The sequence below is a fragment of the Nannospalax galili genome, unplaced genomic scaffold (assembly GCF_000622305.1).
Source record: "Nannospalax galili isolate Female #2095 unplaced genomic scaffold, S.galili_v1.0 scaffold45, whole genome shotgun sequence".
In the NCBI taxonomy this organism is placed as follows: Eukaryota; Metazoa; Chordata; class Mammalia; order Rodentia; family Spalacidae; genus Nannospalax; species Nannospalax galili.
The window spans coordinates 6,704,418-6,725,515 of NW_008355775.1; the positions used below are offsets into that span (position 1 = coordinate 6,704,418).

General features: G+C 41.6%; 1 protein-coding gene and 1 pseudogene across 2 annotated transcripts in view; one reads left to right on the plus strand and one right to left on the minus strand.

Annotated features, from left to right (window-relative positions):
• Arsb (arylsulfatase B) overlaps positions 1 to 21,098 on the plus strand; it is a 245,499-nt gene that overhangs the window by 49,029 nt on the left and 175,372 nt on the right. The gene's annotated exons all lie outside the window — the stretch shown is intronic.
• LOC103750295 overlaps positions 1,493 to 21,098 on the minus strand; it is a 48,825-nt pseudogene continuing 29,219 nt past the window's right edge.

Consider the following 21,098-nt stretch of genomic DNA (forward strand, 5'->3'; position numbering starts at 1 on the left):
TCCTTCGTGAGCAGAAAGTTGCTTATTTTGATTAAATTAAGTGGAGGGCAACTTGACGTCTTGTATTACTGTATTAGCCTTATTTCTCAACCCCCACTTAAATCTTATTTATTTATTATTTATTATTTATTTATGAGAGAGGAGGAATAAACAAATTTATTCATTTATTTATGTGTTGTAGGAGTTGGTTCTCTACTTCCACCATGTAGATCCTGGGAATTGAACTCAGGTGGTTAGGCGTGGTGGTAAGCACCTTTACTTGCTGAACCATCTTACCAGCCCTCTAAGCCTCCCTTTAAAGTATTTTTAAGGGTCTTAAATGATCACCTGACCTTAGAAAGAAATTAAGACCCAGAGAGGGACTAGTTTACTTGGGAGGCAGAGTGCCTAGGTTCAACACTGAACCTTCCCAACAGTCTTCATGCAGTCTTGGGCAAGGGTTACTTTTCTCATCACTGTGACAGAATCCCTGATGGAATCAACTTATATGAGGATTATTTTGGCTCACAGTTTTAGTCCATCAAAACAGGGAAGGCTTGGCAGAGTCATGGTGATGGAAGCAAGTGGCCGAGCTCCACGTACGGCAGCCAAGCAAGAAGCAGAGAGTTCCAGCTGGAACTGGAAGGGGGCATCATCTGCAAACTTACCCCCAATGGCCTCTGTCCCCCAGCTCAGCCTACATCTGAAGGTGCCACAGCCTCTTAAAATAGCACGGCTAGCTGGGGACCAAGGTTCAAACACATGAGCCTGTGAGGACATTTTAACCCTAAGTCATAACAGCAAGACACTTAGAAACTTTTCATACCTTTGTTTCTTCATTTGTATAGTGCAGATAAAAATTGATCCTACTACTAAGAGTGTCGGAATTTCAACAGTTCCTGACACATACTAAGTGCTTTCCTGTAAGGTAGTAACAGCTTAATGACTAGAGGCAAAACCACCCCCCTCTCCCATAAACTTTTTTTTAAAAATACTTCATTATTTTTATTTTATGTGGATGAATGTATTGCCTGCATGTGTGTAAGTGCACCCATGTCGTGCAATGCCCGTGGAGGTCAGAAAAATGTGTCGGAGTCCCCTGGAACTGGAGTTAGGGATGATTGTTAGCTGCCATGTGAGTGCTGGGAATTGAACTGGGTCCTCTGCAAGAGCAGTCAGTGCTCTTAACCTCTGAGCCATCTCTCCAGCCAGCTCAATAAACTTTTTGTTTAAATAAATAATAAATAAATAAATAAATAAATAAATAAATAAATAAATAAATAAATTCATGGTGTAGATAATAATAGCACAGAGCTGAGCTGAGTCAGATGAGCTGGGGCTGAGTTCCTGACCACACCAAGTGGCTTTTCTCTCACTGTTAACTTTCAGTTAAGGCATAAGCTCTAGAGGTGCTCCATCAGCTCCTACAGAGCAATAGTAGAGCAGACTGAGAAAGCCTCACAGTCTTGCTTCTTTGCAAGTACAGTAGTGGCTGAACTGCTCCGCCAAAGGCTCAGTCCACAAACTTCTTGTAGGCATTTGTGCCAAGTAGGGCTCCTCACACTTTTGGCATCACCTACAGGACAGTGAGGTCCAGTCAGCTTTTCAGGGTGTTTGGACTTTTTATCTTGTGATCCTCGTTATAGATCTCAACTCCATCAGCCATTTCCTCAGGCAGGTAGGCCTCCTGATTAATTTGGGCATCCACATCTTTTTTGGTGACAAGTTTATGCATAGGAATTGCTTTTTGTACCACAGCCTTCATCAGAAGGAAGCCTTGTTTTCTGCAATGCACAGTCATTCTGGCTCCAGCAACTGATACAGCCCTGGGGGACCATCCTATCCAGCAGCACTTGGTACCTGGTTGTATCTCTTACCACCTTGCCAAGCCTGTTTTGCCTCATTTAGCAGATCTCTGATGAGGTCATCTCTTGCTTTGAGGACTTCGAGTTTTAATTGAGTCATCAAATTGGACATTTGAATTTTCTCCTGCTGCTCAATCTGCTGTTTTTCTTCACACAGTATTCCATAATCTTCAGTCTTTGGGTTTGCACCAGGTGCACCTATCTCTTCTGCCTTCTTGTTTGATGAAAGTCATCATGTGGTTAATTCTTCTTTGCACATCAGATTTGCTGAATGTTTTGGCAAAAGAGATGTTAGTTTTGAAAGGGTGGTGCAGTAAATCGGAGAGGAAAACCCAAACCATTTCTGTCATAGCATTTCCTACGTGATCATCTCCCACCTCAACTTGCTCTGTTCAATAGCTACAGGTGCTCATATTGATAGTGCCATGGCAGCACTGGTGTCTCCCAGCCCCTGGGGTGGGTTCAGCAGACTGCTCTGAAGAACAGATGGGAATGACTGTGAATCACCATTTACCTCCTCTAGAACACCAATGATTAGTAGATCCCAGGACTTGTAAATCCTTACAGGCACCATTTGTGAGTGAGTGTAAAGACAGAACCAACTTAGGCTAAATGGATGTTCTTAACAGGGTTACATCTCAGAGCCTTTGAAACAGAAATGGCTGACTTTAGTTTTCTTGAGAATCTGTGGAGAGGCAATTCTGTTGTAAATCCTCAGAAGTATATAGTAAGCTCTGAATAATTATAAAAATTGAGGTGTTTTAAAAATTATTTATTTAATAACCACATGATTAGAAGAAGCATTTCATTACAACAGCATTGACATATCCAATAACAATTTCCAGAGCAAAGATGCATCTCTTTCAAAATTAGCTCTAAATTTTTAGGTTCACAGTTGAATTAATACAGTTAAATATATATTGAACTCAGTATAAATCCTATAAGACATAAAATTGAATGAGGTTTTAACCTTTAAGAAAGATCTCCATTTCATTTTAAAATATACTGTTTCATACAGAAAAACTCATTTTTAATGCAACTCTTAGATGTTTTCACATGTGTCTCTAATCGCTATATATCTGATTATTACTAGTCATGGTCGGTTACTTTCTGAGATCCTTGGCACCTGAGCATGGATATAAAGTCACCAGGTAGATTTCAATGGTAATGTTTTTCACCTCTGCTAATTAACATGAAGCAAAATTTTATGCTTCTTCCTCAAATATGACTCATTTTTAAATTTATTGCTTTTTGTGTGTATTTCATACAGAACATCCCAAATGATCTTATTCATCTATATACCCACATCCCAAATGGCACCCTCCTATAGCCACCCCCCACTGGAGCCCATATATTCTGCCATCCCTGTTATTGTCCACTGTGTTGTCAGTGCCCTCAGCCATTCCCCAGTACTTGTCCATCTGCTGAGTCTAGTCAGTCTATCTAGAGTTCCTTGTTTTAGAAAGATCAGCTGTTCCTCATCTAGCAGCAAGCAGTTGCCAATATTCCTTTAGATAAAATTGGGGTCTGCTATTCATTTTCCCAGTTCTATGTTGGGTTACTGTCTGGGAGTCTCTTGGGCCACCCTGGCCAACAACTCAAAGGAAGGTATCTCCTGTCTGGCATTGTTTCTTGTTATGTAGCCTTTAGCTGTACACATGGACTCTTAAAAATTATATTGACCCCTTTAATCTTTGGTTATACTTTCCTTTTGGGTGTTTAAGACCATGCATTTGGCCCAGATAAACCAATTTATTTTTACTCTTAAGATCATTCGAGGATCTGTTCCTCAGGGGTCACATGGGCTTGGGAAGAGCCCCTGTCTCTTTTCTTTTACCAGTTCCATCTATGTAAAGATAAGTCAAAGGTCCTGCTAGACCTTGGATGGCTTCACTTGGAAGCATGGAAGAAATGATTCCTGTGTGTTGACCCTTCTCTTTGTAGACTGGACACTGGTTCAAGTCCATCTGGTGGGGTCTCCATGGCCTCCTTGATCAAGAGGACAGGTGACTCACCACAGTTACAGGACATTTTGAGAGATGCTCCATAGTCCCCTGGAACTTAGTGGACCTTGGAGGGCAAGGAGCAAAAACTGTCCTTTAAGTCCCTCTGACCAAATTAGTATAGGCCTCAAAGTATGGCTTTTAAACATCCAAGAAGGTTAGTTCCACCAGTCTGGTACTTTTAATTACCATGTGCAATGTAGATAAAGCTTGGGCAAAGACCAGAAGTTCTCAGATAAACCTTGATTAGACATATATTATATTCCTTGAACTAGTTGTATGTATAATTTGTCAGTAGGTTGTTAGACTAATATGATTCCCTCTGTTTTTTTTTTTTTTTTAACTAGCTAGGTATTATTTATCTCTTGCATTGCCTAACCCTTCCACCATGGTTTCCCCCATTTAAAGTGCCCCCATTTTTCCCATTTCTCCCTTAATAATACCCTTCTCCTTTGGTCCTACCTCTCTTGAGTTTCTTCTTTCCCTTTATCCCGAAGGTTCCTTGTATAACCCTCCCTCCCTCCTTCCCTTGAAATAACCCCATTCCCCCCCCCATATCTCCCTTGTTAATATCTGTTTCCTACTGTTCTTCTCTTTCAGATTCTTTCTTTTCCTTTACCTCCCTGGTTCCTTTTCATTATCCTGGTTCCTGTGGTTATGTCTGGATACATACTTATAAGGATTTGGTGCCAGGATCCACATATGAGGAAGAACATATGTCGTTTGTTTTTCTGAGTCTGTGTTACTTCACTTAATGTTATAGTTTCTAGTTCCATCCATTTACCTACAAATTTCATTATTTCATCTTTCTTCACTGATGAGTCAAACTCCATTGTATAAATGAACCACATTTTCATTATCCACTCATCAGTTGAGGGACACTTAGGTTGCTTCAATCTCTTAGCTATTGTGAAAAGAGCAGCAACAAACATGGATGTACAAGTGTCTCTGCAATAGGATGAGTTCTTTGGGTTTATGCCAAGGAGTGGTATAACTGGGTCAATGGTAGGTTCATTTTTAGTTTTTTAAGAGTTCTCCACACTGCGTTCCATAGGGGTTGAACAAGTTTGCAGCCCCACGAACAGTGGATGAGTGTTTCCCTTTCCCCACATCCTCTCCAACGTTTGGTATCATTTGTTCTCTTGATCTTAGCCAGTCTGACTGGGGTAAGATGAAATATTAAAGTAGTTTTAATTTGCATTTCACCAATTACTAATGATGTTGAACACATTTTAAGATGTTTCTTAGCCATCTTTATTTCTTCTTTTGAGAACTCTGTTCAGTTCCTTAGCCCATCTTCTAATTGGGTTCCTTCTTTTATTGGTTGCTTGTTTTTTGAGTTCATTATATATTCTGGATGTTAAACCTCTGTCAGATGTGTTGCTGGTGAAGATTTTCTCCCATTCTGTGGGTTTTCTCTTCACTTCCTTGGTTGCTTCTTTTGATGTACAGAAGCTTTTTAGTTTAATGAGGTCCCATCTGTTGATTCTTGACCTTGTTTCCTAAGCAATTGATGTCTGGTTTAGAAAACCCTTTCCTACACCCATATCTTATACATTATTGCCAGTGTTTTCTTCTAACAGTTTCAGAGTTTTAGCCTTCACATTGAGGTCTTTGATCCATTTGGAGTTGAGTAAGGCTGAATATGAAAGTAATGGACTAATTTGTTTGATGAAGGAAATTTCAAGACAGGACAGCATTCAGGCTCTGGAATGGTCATTGCTCACTGCTCTTATCTAGTTCCGTAGTGGAAGCGAGTAAATGGAGGTAAAAGATAGTTATCTATAGTTTGATGTGGAAAAGAGTCAACAAGTTTAAAGTTAGAAACAAGGCAGATTTTTAAAAGCCTTTAATTATAAAAGAGATTAGCAGTATTAAAGAGAAACCTGGTACCTGAACTAGGATAATAGGAAAGGTACCGCAATTTGTGAAAGCTCAAATTCATTTGAAAAGATGCCTATTATATTTCTTACTTTTCTTGTTGCCATGACAGAATACCTGACAAAAACAACTTAGGAAGGAATAGCTTCTTTTGGCTTACAAATTGAGGGTATAGCCCTTCATGGTGGGGAGGACATGGTAGCAACAGCAGTTTAAGCTCTGGCAGCAGGAGGCTGGTCACATTGTATCTTGTGTCAGAATGTGGAGAGGGATAAATGCTGGTGCTGAGCTTGCTTTCTTTTTGTTCTGTCTGAGACCCTAACTCATGGGATGCTGTCGCCTGTCTTCAGGAAATGGGTAAAGTGCAATGGGTCTTCCCTCTTTAGTTAAACCTTCCTGGAAGCACCCTTACAAGTTCCATGAAAGGTGTGTTTCTGTGGTGATTCTGAATCCTGTCAAGTTGAAAATGAAGATTGAACATCACAACTCCACCCTTTGTCAACTTGCCATTCAAATAGACCACTTGAAATTATAACATTCCACCCGTCTTATTTTCTGATGCCTTATTTTCGTCTCATGATGCAAAATGCATTTATTCTGCCTCTAAAAGTCTCCATAGTCTTTAACAGTCCCAAACTGTTCAAAAGTGCAATGTCTTTTCTAAAACTCAAGGCAGTCTTTTAACTGTGAGCCCCTTCAAAAAACAACTTACATAGTTAAATATACAATGGCACAGAGCAAACATTTCCATTTTCTTAGTTTCTTTTCTGGTTGCTATGATAAAGTACTCTGAAAAAATCAGCTTAAGAGAGGAGCTTATTCTCAACCACAGCTCCAAGTTTTAGGGAAAGTCACAGCATCAGGAACTCAAGATAGAGTAATGAATGCTTATGCTCAACTCCCTCTCACCTTTTCATTCAAGTTCAGGGCCCAGCTCGTGAAATGGTACTGACCACATTCTCATTGGGCCATCCCATTTCAGGTAACCCAGTTAAGAAAATCCCTCACAGGCATGCCAACAAGCTAGCCTAACTAATCTAGACAGTTCCTCATTGAGACTCCTTCCCAGGTCACCCCAGATCCTGCCAAGTTGACAACTGAAGTTAACAATCACACATTCCAAAAGGGAGGAATAGGAACATAACAAGATTGGACCAAAGCAAGTTTAAAAGCAGGGCAACACAAAACCCTGCGGCTCCATGTCTGACATCTGGAGCTCATGATGGAGTCATCTAAGCTCCAAAGGGCTTGGGTATCCCTGCACCCCTAATTCTTCCACCTATAGCAACATAGCCTCTCTCTTGGGCTGGCTCCACTCCATGTCTGCAGTTTTCCTTGGAGGGCATCCCATGATGTTGGCATTTCCAACATCCTAAGGACTTCATTGCAACTTAACCTTCACTTCAAAGCTTGTAAAGTGGCCTCTCAGGGTCTCCTTGCAGGGAATCTGACTCTGACACACATTTCTTGGCCTTAGCAGCTTTCTGCACCCTTAACACAATTCTCCATCACCCCTCACTGCTGCATTTTGGGAGACTGCATGACAGTGGTGTCATATTCTGCTACCAGCTGGAGACACAGCCTGGCCCTCTTCTATCATAGCTATAGTGGCTTCTCTGCACCTTGGTGGCCAGATGTGAGAAAACACTTTCCTAGACAGTTTTTATTCATCAGAGAATCCTTTCAGGCTCTTTTCAAATGAATTTGGACTTTCATAAATTGATATTTCAATCTGCAGGGTCTTATTCTCAGTGTACCTTTCCTATTGTCCCAGTGCAGAGTACCAGGTTTCTCTTTAATACTACTAATCTCTTTAATAATTAGAGGCTTTAAAAAATCTGCCTTGTTTGTAACTTTAAACTTGTTCACTCTTTTCCACATCAAATTATAGATAACTTTATTTTTCTGCTCCATTTTGTTGTCATCCACTGTGGACCTAGGTAAGAGCAGTGAGCAATAACCATTCCAGAGCCTGAATGCTGTCCTATCTTGAAATTTCCTTCATCAAACAAATCAGTCCATTACTTTTAAATTCAGCCTTACTCAAGTTCTCAGGAAACAGATAAAGTGCAATCAGATCCCTTGTCAGAATATACCACTAATGGCCTCTAGCCCAGTTCCTGATAGAGTCCTTATTCCCTTCTGAAACTTCACTAGCTGAGTCATCTCTCTGCACATTTCTCTTGGCCTGCTGGTCTTCTAAACTTCTACCAGAGCAGCCATTAAGCTCTGCTTACAACATTCTAGGACTTTTCTAGTCTAAGGTTTCAAATTCTTTATCCACATTCTTCCTGAACGACACTTCCAGAGGCTGGGGAGGTAGCTCAGTGGATAAAATGCTTGTGTGTGGACCTGAGTTCAGATCCCCAGAAGCCCCTTGTAAAGCCAGACATGGACGTACACATCTATAATCCCAGTGTTCCTATGGCAAGGCAGGAGGCAGATACACAAGAATACCTGGAAGCTTGTGGGCCAGCTAGCCTGGCATATGCAGCAGTGAACAACAAGATGCTCTGTCTTTAACAAGGTAGAAGGCAAGGACTGACAACTGAGGTTGTCCTCTGACCTTCACTTGCATGCTATGGCATGCCTGTGCCCACACTCACATGCATGCATGTATATAAACATACCTCTCTCTCTCTCTCTCTCTCTCTCTCTCTCTCTCTCTCTCACACACACACACACACACACACACACACACACACACACACATTAAAACAACACTGTCAAGTTTATCACAGCAATGGCCCTATTGCTTGGTACCAAGTTTCTGTATTACTTTTCTCAATGCAATGACAAAACACCTAACAAAAACATCTTAGGGAATGAAGGAATTATTTTGGCTCACAGTCTGAGGGTACAGTCCATCATTTCAGGAAAGGCATGGTGGCAAAAGCAGTTCTTGCTATGGCAGGAGGAGTATGAGGCAGTTGGTTCATTGTATCTGAAATCAGGAAGTAGAGAGAGATGAATGCTGGTGCCTAACTCACTGTCTCCCTATCATCTCTCATGAGATGGTGCTGCCCACATTCACTGTTGGTCTTCCATCGTCCATTAAAAATTCTGCATGCACCCTTACTGATATAACCAAAGATATTTTTCCATGATGATTACACATTCCATCAAATTGACAATGAAGGTTAATCATCACACCCATTTCCACTGGTGTATGTTGGATACCTTGGAACTTGCATTTAATACCTTTCCATAAAATAAAAACCCCAACTTGTATTTTGCATCTTTTTTTTACATTTACTTATGTGTGTATGTGTGTGTGCGTGTGTATGTGTATGTATGCCACAACACACATGTGGAGGTCAGAGGGCAACTTACAGTAGTTGGTTCTCTCCTATCACGTGGGTCCTGGGGATAAAACTTATGTTTTCAGGCTTTGTAGACAGCACCTTTATCTGCTGGGCCATCTAACCAGCCCTTGAGCATCTTTTATATAATGAGCAATGTGTTCACTTCTGTGATTATATAAAGTTCTGAATTCTACTTTCAAGGGCTTGCATTTTTATCCAAGTAAGATAAGCCATATGACCCAATTGCTAGTAGTATACAACTTTTCACAGTGAAGTTCTAGAAGATGTCACATTGACAGTGACAGTAGGTATTTACTAAAAAAAAAATTTGTGGCTAAGAAGGGGAAATGCAGCATGGAGGTTCTTCACAGAAAGGGTGGGATTTGATTTGGAAATGGAAGGGTGTCTACATTTGAAAGGCAGAGGGAGAGAAAAGAAAGGGTCTACTCTAGAGCTATCCATGGGAACAATAATGACAATGATAGTAACAGCCAATAGGTTATGAGCCTTTGCTATATCCTAGGCATTGTAAACTTAACATGTCAATTCACTAAGTAGGTGCTGATTGTATCCCTAGTTTCTAGGTGAGAAAGTAGGCACTCAGTGTTCAAAGTCAAACACAGCACTTCCTAAGTGGAAGGTGGAATCCAGTTCAGGTTTGTTTAATTTCACACCTTAAGTGAGTAGCCCCTATGTCAGTGGGCTATGATTTTAGGAGAACATAGGTCAGTTCAGTGCATAGGAGCTAAGCATGCCAGCCTGGATAAGTAGATTTTGAGAAAGATAGAGTGGTGAGGATTTTAGAGACATCCAAGTATAATCTAATCATTTTTAAATGAAGAAACAGCCAGGCTGATTGATGCCATTGAGATAGACATTTGACCTCATCTTGTACTCCCCATCTTGGACTCTTCCCCTTTGCACTGTAGCGTCAGTTCATGTGATAATGATGCAGAGATCTTAGAGTTGACCCATGGGTACCAGAATGCAGCTGTAGGTAGGCTCCGTCACATGGAAATTGTTTCCACCAGAGGAGAATGGACCTGGCTGAATTCTAACAGAAACAAAGAGCAATATATTTGACTGCTTGTCTGTTTTTGGCCAAAAGTATGTCTCTTTAATCTATATGTAGCACCTTTAAGAACTAGGTGGGGATTGACTTTAAAAGAGTTTGTTTACCGATGATTTGAAAATATTACTCTCAACAAAATCTCAATCTTTTTTTAATATTTTATTATTTTTTTATATGTATGAGTGTTATGCCTGCATGTAATTAAGTGCACCCATGTCATGCAATGCCCGTGGAGGACAGAAGAGGCTGTTGGATCCCCTGGAACTGTTAGCCACCATGTGGGTGCTGGGATTCCAACCCAGGTCTTTTGCAAGAAGAGTCAGTGTTCTTAACCACTGAGCCATCTTTCCAGCCCAAAATCTCAATCTTTTTAAGCTTTTACTGTACTGCCAACTGGTAGTAAAATAGAGATATTCTCTCTCTCTCCCTCTCCCTCTCCTCCCTCTCCCTTTCCTCCCTCTCCCTCTCCTCCCTCTCCCTCTCCTCCCTCTCCCTCTCCTCTTATGAGGCCAGTCTCACTGTTATCCAGGTTTTCCTCACTGAAGGAGGAAAAGGCTGAACACCCAGGAATATTTGTTTATGAGTCAGCAGAGAGTGGACTGATCACAGGTGCTGTGGGTCTGAATCATAAAATAATGCCATTAACAATAGGCAGAATTCCTATTTAGGTTTCAAAGGGGGCACTAGCACTTTAAAACAAAAAGCTACATCTTATTTATCTTCATCTCTTCTAGGATATAAAAATGGAGATTTATTGACTTGGTAGTAGTCTTCTTTTTCTTGTAAAGGAAGAAAAATAAGAGTAGCTCAAGTTTAGCTACTAAAGCACCCACACGGTAGTGTTCTTCCCTGCTTTATTCTGTGCATGTGGGGCTGAGGACAGTGGAACTGGTGTGTGTTTGTGTGTGTGTGTGTGTGTGTGTGTGTGTGTGTGTGTGTGTACATGCAGAATTTGTCTTAAGGCATTCGTTCCAAAGGTAAGCGTGTTCCAGGTTTGGCAGGTTCTGTCCAGATTTCTTTCCACTCTGGGTTGTGCAGTGGTCACTATGGCTTCCTAATGGGATTTGAGGCCCTGTCTTAGTCTGCAGAGGAAAGACTGCAGTCTCCTTCCTCCTTCAGTTTATCACCACTGGCTCTTCAGGGGAGGGCCTGGGAACTGGTGCTGTGGCTCTTGGTGGGAGACCGCCCAGCTGTGCTTGGCTTAGGCCAGGCTGCTGGTCCTCTGCTTTCAGAAGCATCAGATCCCCCAACCAGGCCTAAAAACAATAACATGAACGTATTTGAAAGAATCCCAAGTCGCTTCTCTTGCTGACTTTGGCAGTTGAGAATAAAGCATCAACAAAACACTGTATACAAAAATTCTGCTTCCCAGGCTTGTTCCCTTCTTAAGGAAAATCCCTAACCTTGTAGGGCTCTTTTCTCATGTTGCCTTAATGAGAAAATATTTTAGGGATTATTGGTACTGCAGGTTTATTCCTTTCTGGTGGTTTTCATTTTTAACTAACTGTAATCTCTATGATCTTGTTTGTAGTTTTATTTCACAGTATGGGCCACATCTAATCGATGACTCAGAAGTACGATTTGGGCCAGCGTGGTCTATATAGTGAGTTTCAGGCCAGTCAGAGCTACATGCTGAGACCCTGTCTCCAGAAAAAAATACAGCTTCTTTCTTTCTTTCTTTCTTTCTTTCTTTCTTTCTTTCTTTCTTTCTTTCTTTCTTTCTTTCTTTCTTTCTCTCTCTCTCTCTCTGTCTCTCTGTCTCTCTTTTCCTTCCTTCCCTCTCTCTCTCTCTCTCTCTCTCTCTCTCTCTCTCCCCCTCCCTCCCTTTCCCTATTCCTAAAGCACTTTCCACTTTATTTGTGTTGGTCTTTTTTTTAAAGAATTGTTTCTGCCAGGCATGGTGGTGCACACCTTCACAGCCAGCACTCAAGAGGCAGAGGCAGGGGGTCTCTGTGAAGTTGAAATCAGCCTGGTCTACATAGCAAGTTCCAGGCCAGCTGGGGCTACAGGGAGACCCTGTCTCAAAAAGACCTAAAAAATTTAAAAAATAATTGTTTCAAAATATTAACAAGTCTTTAAAGTGACATCACTACTACGGAAACTACAAAAGAGAAAAAAGGAGAGAGTTCTTTATCTGTTCTCAGTTCGGCCTATGATCTAATGATGTATTCAGGCACATACGAATCAAGCAAAAGTATAAAAGTGTGGGTGAGGGGGCTGGAGTGCTGCATTTCTGAGAATGCTGGCTGTATGTTGTCATTTTGAAAATTTTACTTAAAAGGCCCTTCTTAAGTCCAGGGGTAGTGCAGCAGGTGGGGTCCAGTTCCCAGAGGTGCTCTGCGTATACAGTATGTATAGCTGATATCTCTGTGTTTTTGAAGGAAGTGGCCTGATAGATTTCTGTCAGACTATTACTAGAAGAGGTCACCTAACCATTCGTCATTTTCTTTTTGGTAGCAAAAATTTATAGCTAACAGGCATGGCTCTGTTATTTTAATTGAGACAGGGAACTGGTTCTGAGATCTGAAGTTTAATAAGATATGGTTTCCTTGCTTAAAGAATACCTAGCATAGTGGTGGTATGAGGCCCATGTATCACTCCTACAAGTGTAAGAGCTGGAAGAATCTTTTCCCTAAGAAAATCTGATGGGAATGTGAATAGGCAGGAGGAGACAAAAAGTATGTTCATCTTTTTTTGCTAGCACAGTACTTGCTGAAGAACTCTAGAACTGGGGAGTTCTGAGATGGCTCAGTGGTTAAGAACAGTTGCTCTTCTTCCAGAGGACCTGGGTTTGATGGCCAGCACCCACATGGTGGCTAACAACCATCCATAACTCCAGTTCCAGGGAAATTTGATGCCCTCTTCTGATCTGTGGGCATCGCATGGCACAGGTGCACCTACATACATGCAGGCAGTACACTCATATACAGAAAATTAAAAAGTAAAGTATAAATAAAGAACTCCAGAACTGCGGGAAGTGGAGAAAGCCTGCATCTATTTGAAATTCAGTTCCACATGTATATAGACCTAATTCCAGTGCAATGGGCAGAAGAGAATGATATAGTCTGGAGAAGAAATTGATCATCAGGCAGATTTTGAGAAGATGGGAGACAATTAAACTGTGCTTGTAACTGCTGAGATGTAGGGAGGCAAATGAAAAAGACATAGCATTGGAGGTATGGTTTTGAGCATGAGTGGGGACATAGGAAGAGGGAAGCAAAGGTGTCCGGGCCAGTCAGCTCTCTCAGAGGCATTCAGAGGGGCATACAGAACCGTAGTTTAGACAAGACACATTTTCCAGAGTTGTTCATTCTTCCTGAATACATAGGAGGGAAAAGTAAGTAATGTAGCATTTTTATGTTGAAACAAGGGTACATTATGGAAAAGAATGCAATTTCATGGACTTTAAAATTTTTTTTAAATCTCAGATTTCCACTCTTTTGATCTTTTAGTGAAACAGTTTAAAATTCTTTAAAAGCAATCAATTCCCCTTCTTTTATCCATAAAATCAGCAAAAGCAAGCAGGGATCAGAATTGCCCACCAATCCTCAGAACTGCTTGTGGCTGCTGAGGTGAGGAATCACGCCCTTGGAGGATTTTGTGTCGGTGTTAGACAGTCCTTGTGTGTATGGAGGGGTTCACTCTTGAGACTCCCAGTGGTGCTGTGCGCATCCTGGATGGCAGATCTTCATAGTGGTTAGAGTGCCTCCCCAAAGCACGTGCCTCATTTCCTAGAGCAGCCATGAATCATCTCTGTCACAGGCCTGGTGTCTGCATTTCTGTTCAAAAAGCAGAGAACTGGCAGCGGTCATTTCCTGAGGTAACGGTTTCACGGTCTTCACAGACATTTCTTTTTCTTTCTTTCCAGCTGGTCCTAAACATGACATTCTCTTCTCTGTTTCTTTGGCCCCTTCATTCTTCTGCTCTCCCAGGACGTTGCCCAGGGCACTTTCTTTGTTTTCAGAAGGTTTAGCCTATGAATTATTAGGCAATTCTGAGAGAACTCCTAGATGGGGGCAAACCTTCCCCTTCAAAGCTGTATCTGGCCTTTTCCCTGAAGTTACATGTGACCTTTCCTAGCTTTCTAGAGTGGCATCAAAGGCCAACCAGAGGCAGAACTAGGGTGGGGGAAAGAGCCCTTAGAAGTTTACCACCTCTGCTTTAATTTCTGTATTATCTGTCATGTGGCTGATTGTGTGACATTCACGGTTAGAACATCCAACTCTGCCTAATGGTGCAGAAGTCGAAGGAATGAGAAAACAATGAAAACTCAGTTAATCAGATCCTAACTGGTACCCTAGGCTTCATTATTCAGGGGCAAACAGTACCTAGGCTGTGCTGTTCAGAAGTGGCGACCAACCACATAAGGTTCTTGAGCATTTGAATGTGGCTGAGTTGAATTCAGATTGGTAGTATGGGCAAGACCCAATCTTAAGAAAATAGAAAAAAAAATGAATACAAAGAGCACAAATGCTTTAGTCTTGAGAGCATCTTCAAACTGTATATAGGAACTAATGATTAAAATGTCAAGGAAAGCAAGTTATATAATATGGGCATGGCATAACAGGTGATCCAGGATTCCAGAACCCCACTATATTAGCTGGCTTTTCATAGCTCTGACCACAATACCTAGAGGAACAACTTAATAGAGGAAAGGTTTATTTTGGCAGTTTCAGAGTTTTGTTGCATTATGGGGAAAGGCACAGAGCAGCAGTTCATGCCAATGGGAACATGTGACTGATGCTGTTCACATCACAATGGCTGATGCTGTTTCCATTACGGTAGACCAGGAAGGAGAGATCAAGACAAGAACCAGTGACAGGTATAACCCTTAAAGGCCTGCCTGTAGTAACACATTTCTGCCAGCCTAAAGGCTTCACAGCTTTCCAAAATATTATCACCAAATTGGGACCAAGCATTCAAAATGTGAGAATATGTGGGACACTTCAGATTCAAACATGTACCTATTATACATTGTAACACTTTTCTTCTCTGTAGTATCTTCAAAATAATTGTCACTGCGTAGTAATCATGTTGAAGTTATTGAAAAGCACAAGAGCTCAGTGACAGAAATGGCTTGAAAATTTAGGTTTCTTGCTTTCCATTTTAGCTACGGCGTTCATAGCCTGGCAGGGTTGTGTGAGAACTCAAATGTCTTATGATCTCAATAGAGTAAGCAATTCTGAAAACTAAGAAGAGAAGTCACAATTTTAAGAGGGTTTCTTTTCCTTAAGTTCTACACTGGCTTGATCTAGTAGTATAGTTATTTATAAAATATCTAAAAATGAAAAGAGGAAATTATTGAATTATTGGTCCTAGTGTTTTTCCTTTCTCCCAATGGTAGGTAGTGAAAAGGACTTTGGCTTCTCAAGGCTGAGACACTGAAGCTACGAGACTTTCCTTTTCTGCTTCCCACTGCTCTCAAAGCTCACGTACTTGTGGAATTTAATCAGTTTTATTGCTGCCTATGACTGAAAAGCAATGGCATTTATTTTCTCTTCAGGAATGTATTTACTTTTCTCTTGGATGACTGTCCCTTTATTGATAATATCCCAAGGCTTGGAGCACTAATTGTGGAGCTTAAACAAGATCACTTGTTACACTAAAGGCAGAAACCCTGTTCCTGTGGATTGGTATACAGGCTGTGTAACTATCAATAGGAGTTTCTGCAGAGCACTGTAAACGAGAGAGAGAGAAACAAAAACCGTACGGATTGTAATATGTTCCTCCACGTTAGCAGATTCAGATGGGAGCAGACATAAACAGCCTCTTCCTGCAGACATCCAGCCAGACTGCCAAGGTGTTTCCTTAAGCATCAGGAATGAAAAATGTATGGAGCCTTGAAAGTATATTTTTTACCACATGTAAAATAATTGCCAATGGCTCTTCCTCCCTGCGTTGTATACAATATGTGAGGAGAAAGAAACACATTTTGGAAAAGAAAAATGAGTTTACATGTTGGTATTTCTGGACAGCATTTTGCTTTTAGGGTTCCATGGTGTTATCTTAACCTCAGTTCAGTCTGTTCTCTGAAGCATGTTCTGTTCTTCCTCCCAACTCTCTTTTATTATTCTTGCTTTTGGTGCACATTCCTCTTCATGGAGAATGTGGTACTAAACCTAGACTATATTGTAACTCAAAGAGTACACAAGGAATTGTATTACATTTTAACCTGAGAAGATACCCAAGCAAAACAACTTATAGAGCAATATAATGTATCCCCAAAGATTCCAGAGAGCATAGAATTCAACTTCCTGGCATGCTGGGGAAGGAGAGAAAGTGGATAGCCAGGTCCGTGTAAAGTCATGGGTAAGAGGCTGCAAGATGATATATACAGTGGCTCAGTCAGCAGGGATTCTGTAACCAGACAGACAAAAGCTCAGATCCTCTTTCTGCTACCTGCTAATTGGCAACTATAGGGTCATTTCTTTTCTCAATATCAGCTATCTTATTTTCAAAATGAGAATCAAACTTACAGGGCCATTGTGAGGATTCAATGAGAGGTTTCATGTAAAGCACCAGTAGAACTGACAGAAGTAGGAATTTCACAGATGTAATTGTTATTGCTGTCATCACTTTCTAGGCTTTGGCCATCTTGCACTGTCTGGGAGGGCACTGCAGCATCTACTATGCATTCTATGGAAGCCACATTGTAGTGATGCCTGACTCTCAGTATCCACTTCAGCCAAGAGCCGACCAGAACTGACGAGAACCTGTTCCTTCAGCTTTCTCTCCAGCTGTGCTCTGTAACAAAAGGATCACTCTTTCTTTTGTTGAAACAGCATATCCAGCATGAAATGGGGAAGTAAAAGTCAGAAGAATTTTTCTTATCAAGGATTATATTTCTTCTGACCTCTATTGACCTAGAATACCACTCACACAACCACAAACAGACATTACAATTGAATTCCAGCTATTGTTTGCAACATGAATGTAATAATCTTCATATCTTTGTTGCTTCCATCCCTCATAACCATTTTGATATTCACCATATACACACACTCATTCATACATTATTCTAGGTCCAAGGGTCATAAATAATTAAAGCTATGTTTAGGTTATAAGAGGAGCTCAAGGCTCATTCAGCTTGTCTGTCCAAAGCATGTCCACATTGTAAAAATCATCCTACAGGACGCCACCTCAATAGTCTTTGGGTGGGATGTTGTCCTATAAATACTGTGCCTGTGTTTAGGTTCCAAAGGTCTAGGGTGAGGTCAGGGTTGGGCTGTGTTCCATGAACAGAGACCAGCACTCCCTGGAGGAGAAGGTTCACCAAGGCTGGCCAGGCTTCAGAACCTCACGTTTAGGGAACTAGAATGCTCATTTGGAAACCAAACCTCATGGTGCAGTTAGGGTTGAGGGTACTGCTGAAAGAGATGAGATTGAGGATAGGAGGGAAAATTGTAGACTCCACTGTAGAATATATGATACACAGAACCTGAGTGGAGCTGGACCTGTATGCTGGAGACCTCAGAGTACAGTTGTGCATGGCTGAGGCAGACAGGAACTGATGGCCTGATTGCCGGTACTATATTTCAATATCACTGAAATTCTTAAAACTACCCTATATTAACCTTCTGGGTTTAAGCCTTTCTCAAAATATAGAGTATACTGGTTCTCTTGGGAGATAGCAATATACAATTCAGAGCAAAAATCATTTACTTTTCTTTATACTCACCTGGGTATAAATTCAGCCTCACTAAACTCAATTTTCAGTTGTCATTGGAGTATTCAAGAACCAAGTATTATCAGTGATTTCTTAGCCATTTCTTTAACCGGTAATTCTCTTCTTATTGACACAGTGGCACACAGTTCAAAACAATTGCATAGATTAGCTCTACTTTCATTTAGAGACCACACTTGAGAAGACACTGTCCATTGAAGGCACCTCTGGGCATCACCGTGGCTTCTCCAAGTCCCCCATTTTGTTCCAGCTATTGCTGTGATAAGTAGATCAGAACAGGCTGGTCAGCTTCCCACTGAGCATCCAGTGCCTTGCCCTGAGCCCATATATTCTCTGGCTCTGGAGGACTCACACACGTAACCCAGATATGCTGGGAGCCTCTCCACAGGGACACCCTTACTCCTTGGGAACTAGCTGGCTAATGTTTCCTTCAGTGATAGTTCTGAGACAGATTTCATCATGATTTCCTAAGGGTCCTGGTGAGACTGAGCATCAGTCACCTGTGGCAGTAGTCATCCAGGATGATCACACATCTGTGTGTTTCTTTTTCCTCTTTCTCTGTTTCAGTCTCCCAGCTGCTCGCACCCTCTCTCTGGAATGACTTCCAAAATAAATCATCTGCATGCACACTTCTGCTTTTTTTTAAAAAAAAAAAAAAAAAAAAACCCAGGGTCTCCTTAGTCCCAGCCCACCTAGAATTCACTATGTAGATTAGACTCACCTCAATCTCACAGCTATCCACCTGTCTCTGCCTCCCAAGGGCTGGGATGAAAGGCATGTGCTACCATACCTGGCATGCACTTCTGCTTTTGGCCCAAGCAAAAACAGTGCCAAAAAGCATTTACTCATAACTATGTTCATACTGATTCCCTTTGTGTTCACCAACTTGTAGCATGTGGTATTTGAGAGATTAAAAACAAGGAAATTGAGCTTCAGAGAGGTTAAATTACTCTTCAGGGTTAGGCAGCTAGCCGGAGGCAGATTTAGGAGCAGAATTCCATTCTGATGTTTTGGCTAATAGTCTTTCCTCTAAAAATGCCATTCATCCTACCTCTTACTGGTTATATACTGTCTCTCAAGACACTTAGGCTGTCCATTGAAAGAGAATTAGTGATGTAAAAAAATTGGCCAAATAAACACTGATGATACTTGGTTTCATACATCAAAAACCATGAGGTTGTTTGCTTAGCATGATGAAAAGAGAGAAGGGTAAGGTCGTACATAGAAGAGATTATGATGATGGACTCTGAAATTGGAGCTGAAAAGCACTTAGGATTCAGTAGAGGGTTTTTAAGGTATAGTGGAAAGATGCTGTGACTGAAGGATTGTATATCTTCAAAGTAGTTGGAGAGTTATTGAAATGAAGTTCTAGATCATTGCTGCCCAAATCACTAATGTGAAGCACAGATGTAATTTTACATAGCCATATTAAAAAACAAAACTAAAGAGAAGCAGGTGAAATTAATTTTAGCAAAGCATGTTCTTAGATATTCAATATATCAAAATATACTACCATTCTAACCCAATCAACATCAGAAGCTATCAAGGAGAATTTTGCAGTCTTTTAAAAACTTAGACACTTTATACTGACACCACATTTCAGTTTCAAATGTTCAATAGCTCTGCCCAGTGGCCATCATTTTGAATACCTCAGTGTTGTGGGTTCTCCTCAGGCCAGCTGTGAAGACCCTAACCTGCATCGGGTCCCCTGCCGATTGTGGAGGGCAAGAGGTACGGAGTCATGACACACAGATCCCGGGAGTTGGGTAGAGGCGAGCACTAGGCGAGGTGCTGCAGGCTCATTTAATGCAGGAGGGTGCAGGCCTTATATTTCCCTTTTCTCCGCCCCCAAGTCCCTTTAGTCAGCATATCGTTTTCTGATTGGTTCACGCCACACAGTCTGTCAGCAATCACTGGGCTCGCGAGCAGGGTACGGAGGTGTGGGCTCCTTTTGGTGGGCTATTTGCAGACCAAGAAATGAAGTGAATTCTCACTGAATCCCAGGGTTCTGAGGGTCTGTGCCATCTTTGGAGGCCTCTTGCTACATTTCCACCCTTTTTCTTTAAAAATGACTCTCCAGCGAGAGCCTGTAGGCAGCTCTGCCTCGGGATGACCACAGGATCATGGACTGTGCCTGTCTTAGGTTGTCCTATTCGGGCATGAACCTTACCTGTCATTGGGCATTGGTGTACACATCCATGTCCTGGCTTAGGTTGATTCAGCCCAACAGGAGCTTACCTGTCATTGGCTACCAGCCCTCCAAGGGCTATCGTCCCAGGGGATCAGTTGAGGTGGGGAATTATCTGTAGGAGGCCTCATACATTTGTGCAAGCCAAGTCTGTCGGGCTGCATAGGGCAGGTTGAAATCATCTTTGTGTATTGAATTTTATTCAAGTGATTGAATTTTTTCTGACTGCGGGAACAAAGAACAAGGCATTTAAGAAGTAGAAAGAGAAGAATAATTATGCCGGTCAAGAGCAGGTAAGTGACGATCCAAGATGGGTCAAACAGTGCTTTTAGATTAGACCAGATTTTCTCTAAGAACCCTGAATTAATGTCCAGTGTGGGGGCACAGGTATAATTTAGAGCAATAATTTGATTAGTTAGTAATATAGAGTAATTAAGAAACTTGATTCCAGTGGCTGTGAATATAGTGCGCGAGTTGTAGGCGTGCTTCAGTAATATTCTGTACTTTATAGGGGGTGAGACAAAGTGACCTAAAGCGAGGGTCACAAGCTAGCAGAGCCATGTCTTTTGTAATGGTCAACTCTTCACTTAAGAGATCAATTTGTTGTTGTAACACATCTGTGGTAGGGGTGGGGAAGAGAAAACCAATTATCCAGATAACGGTGAGGTCTCTGGGTCCTGGGGGTCCCGTTGGTTGGTTGCTGGTCTCATATCTCCTGCTGGAACCCATACTGGCTTTGTTTCTGTCTGAGGAAACACACAAGCATAGCCTCACCCTCTTGTTAACAAGGGGGCGGGTGGTTGCCATTGACATGTTACAGGGTCCTTCCTTCTCATTAGTGGCAGGGGTGTAGGCCTACGTATGGTAGCCCAGTGTTTGTAGGCTGGGCTCAACCCATTTTCATCGAAGGACAGGAAATTAATGCTGAATAGAGCTTCAACTAGAGCTTCAATTAGAGTCCCTTTTAGACTCAGGGGTAGCAAGTTTTTGTAATGTTTCTTTGAGGGTCCTATTTGCCCGCTCCACAATGGCTTGTCCCTGTGGATTATAAGGGATGCCAAGGGAGTGGCTAATTTTCCATGTTGACAGGAATGATTGGAATTGTAGGGGGGGATAAGCTT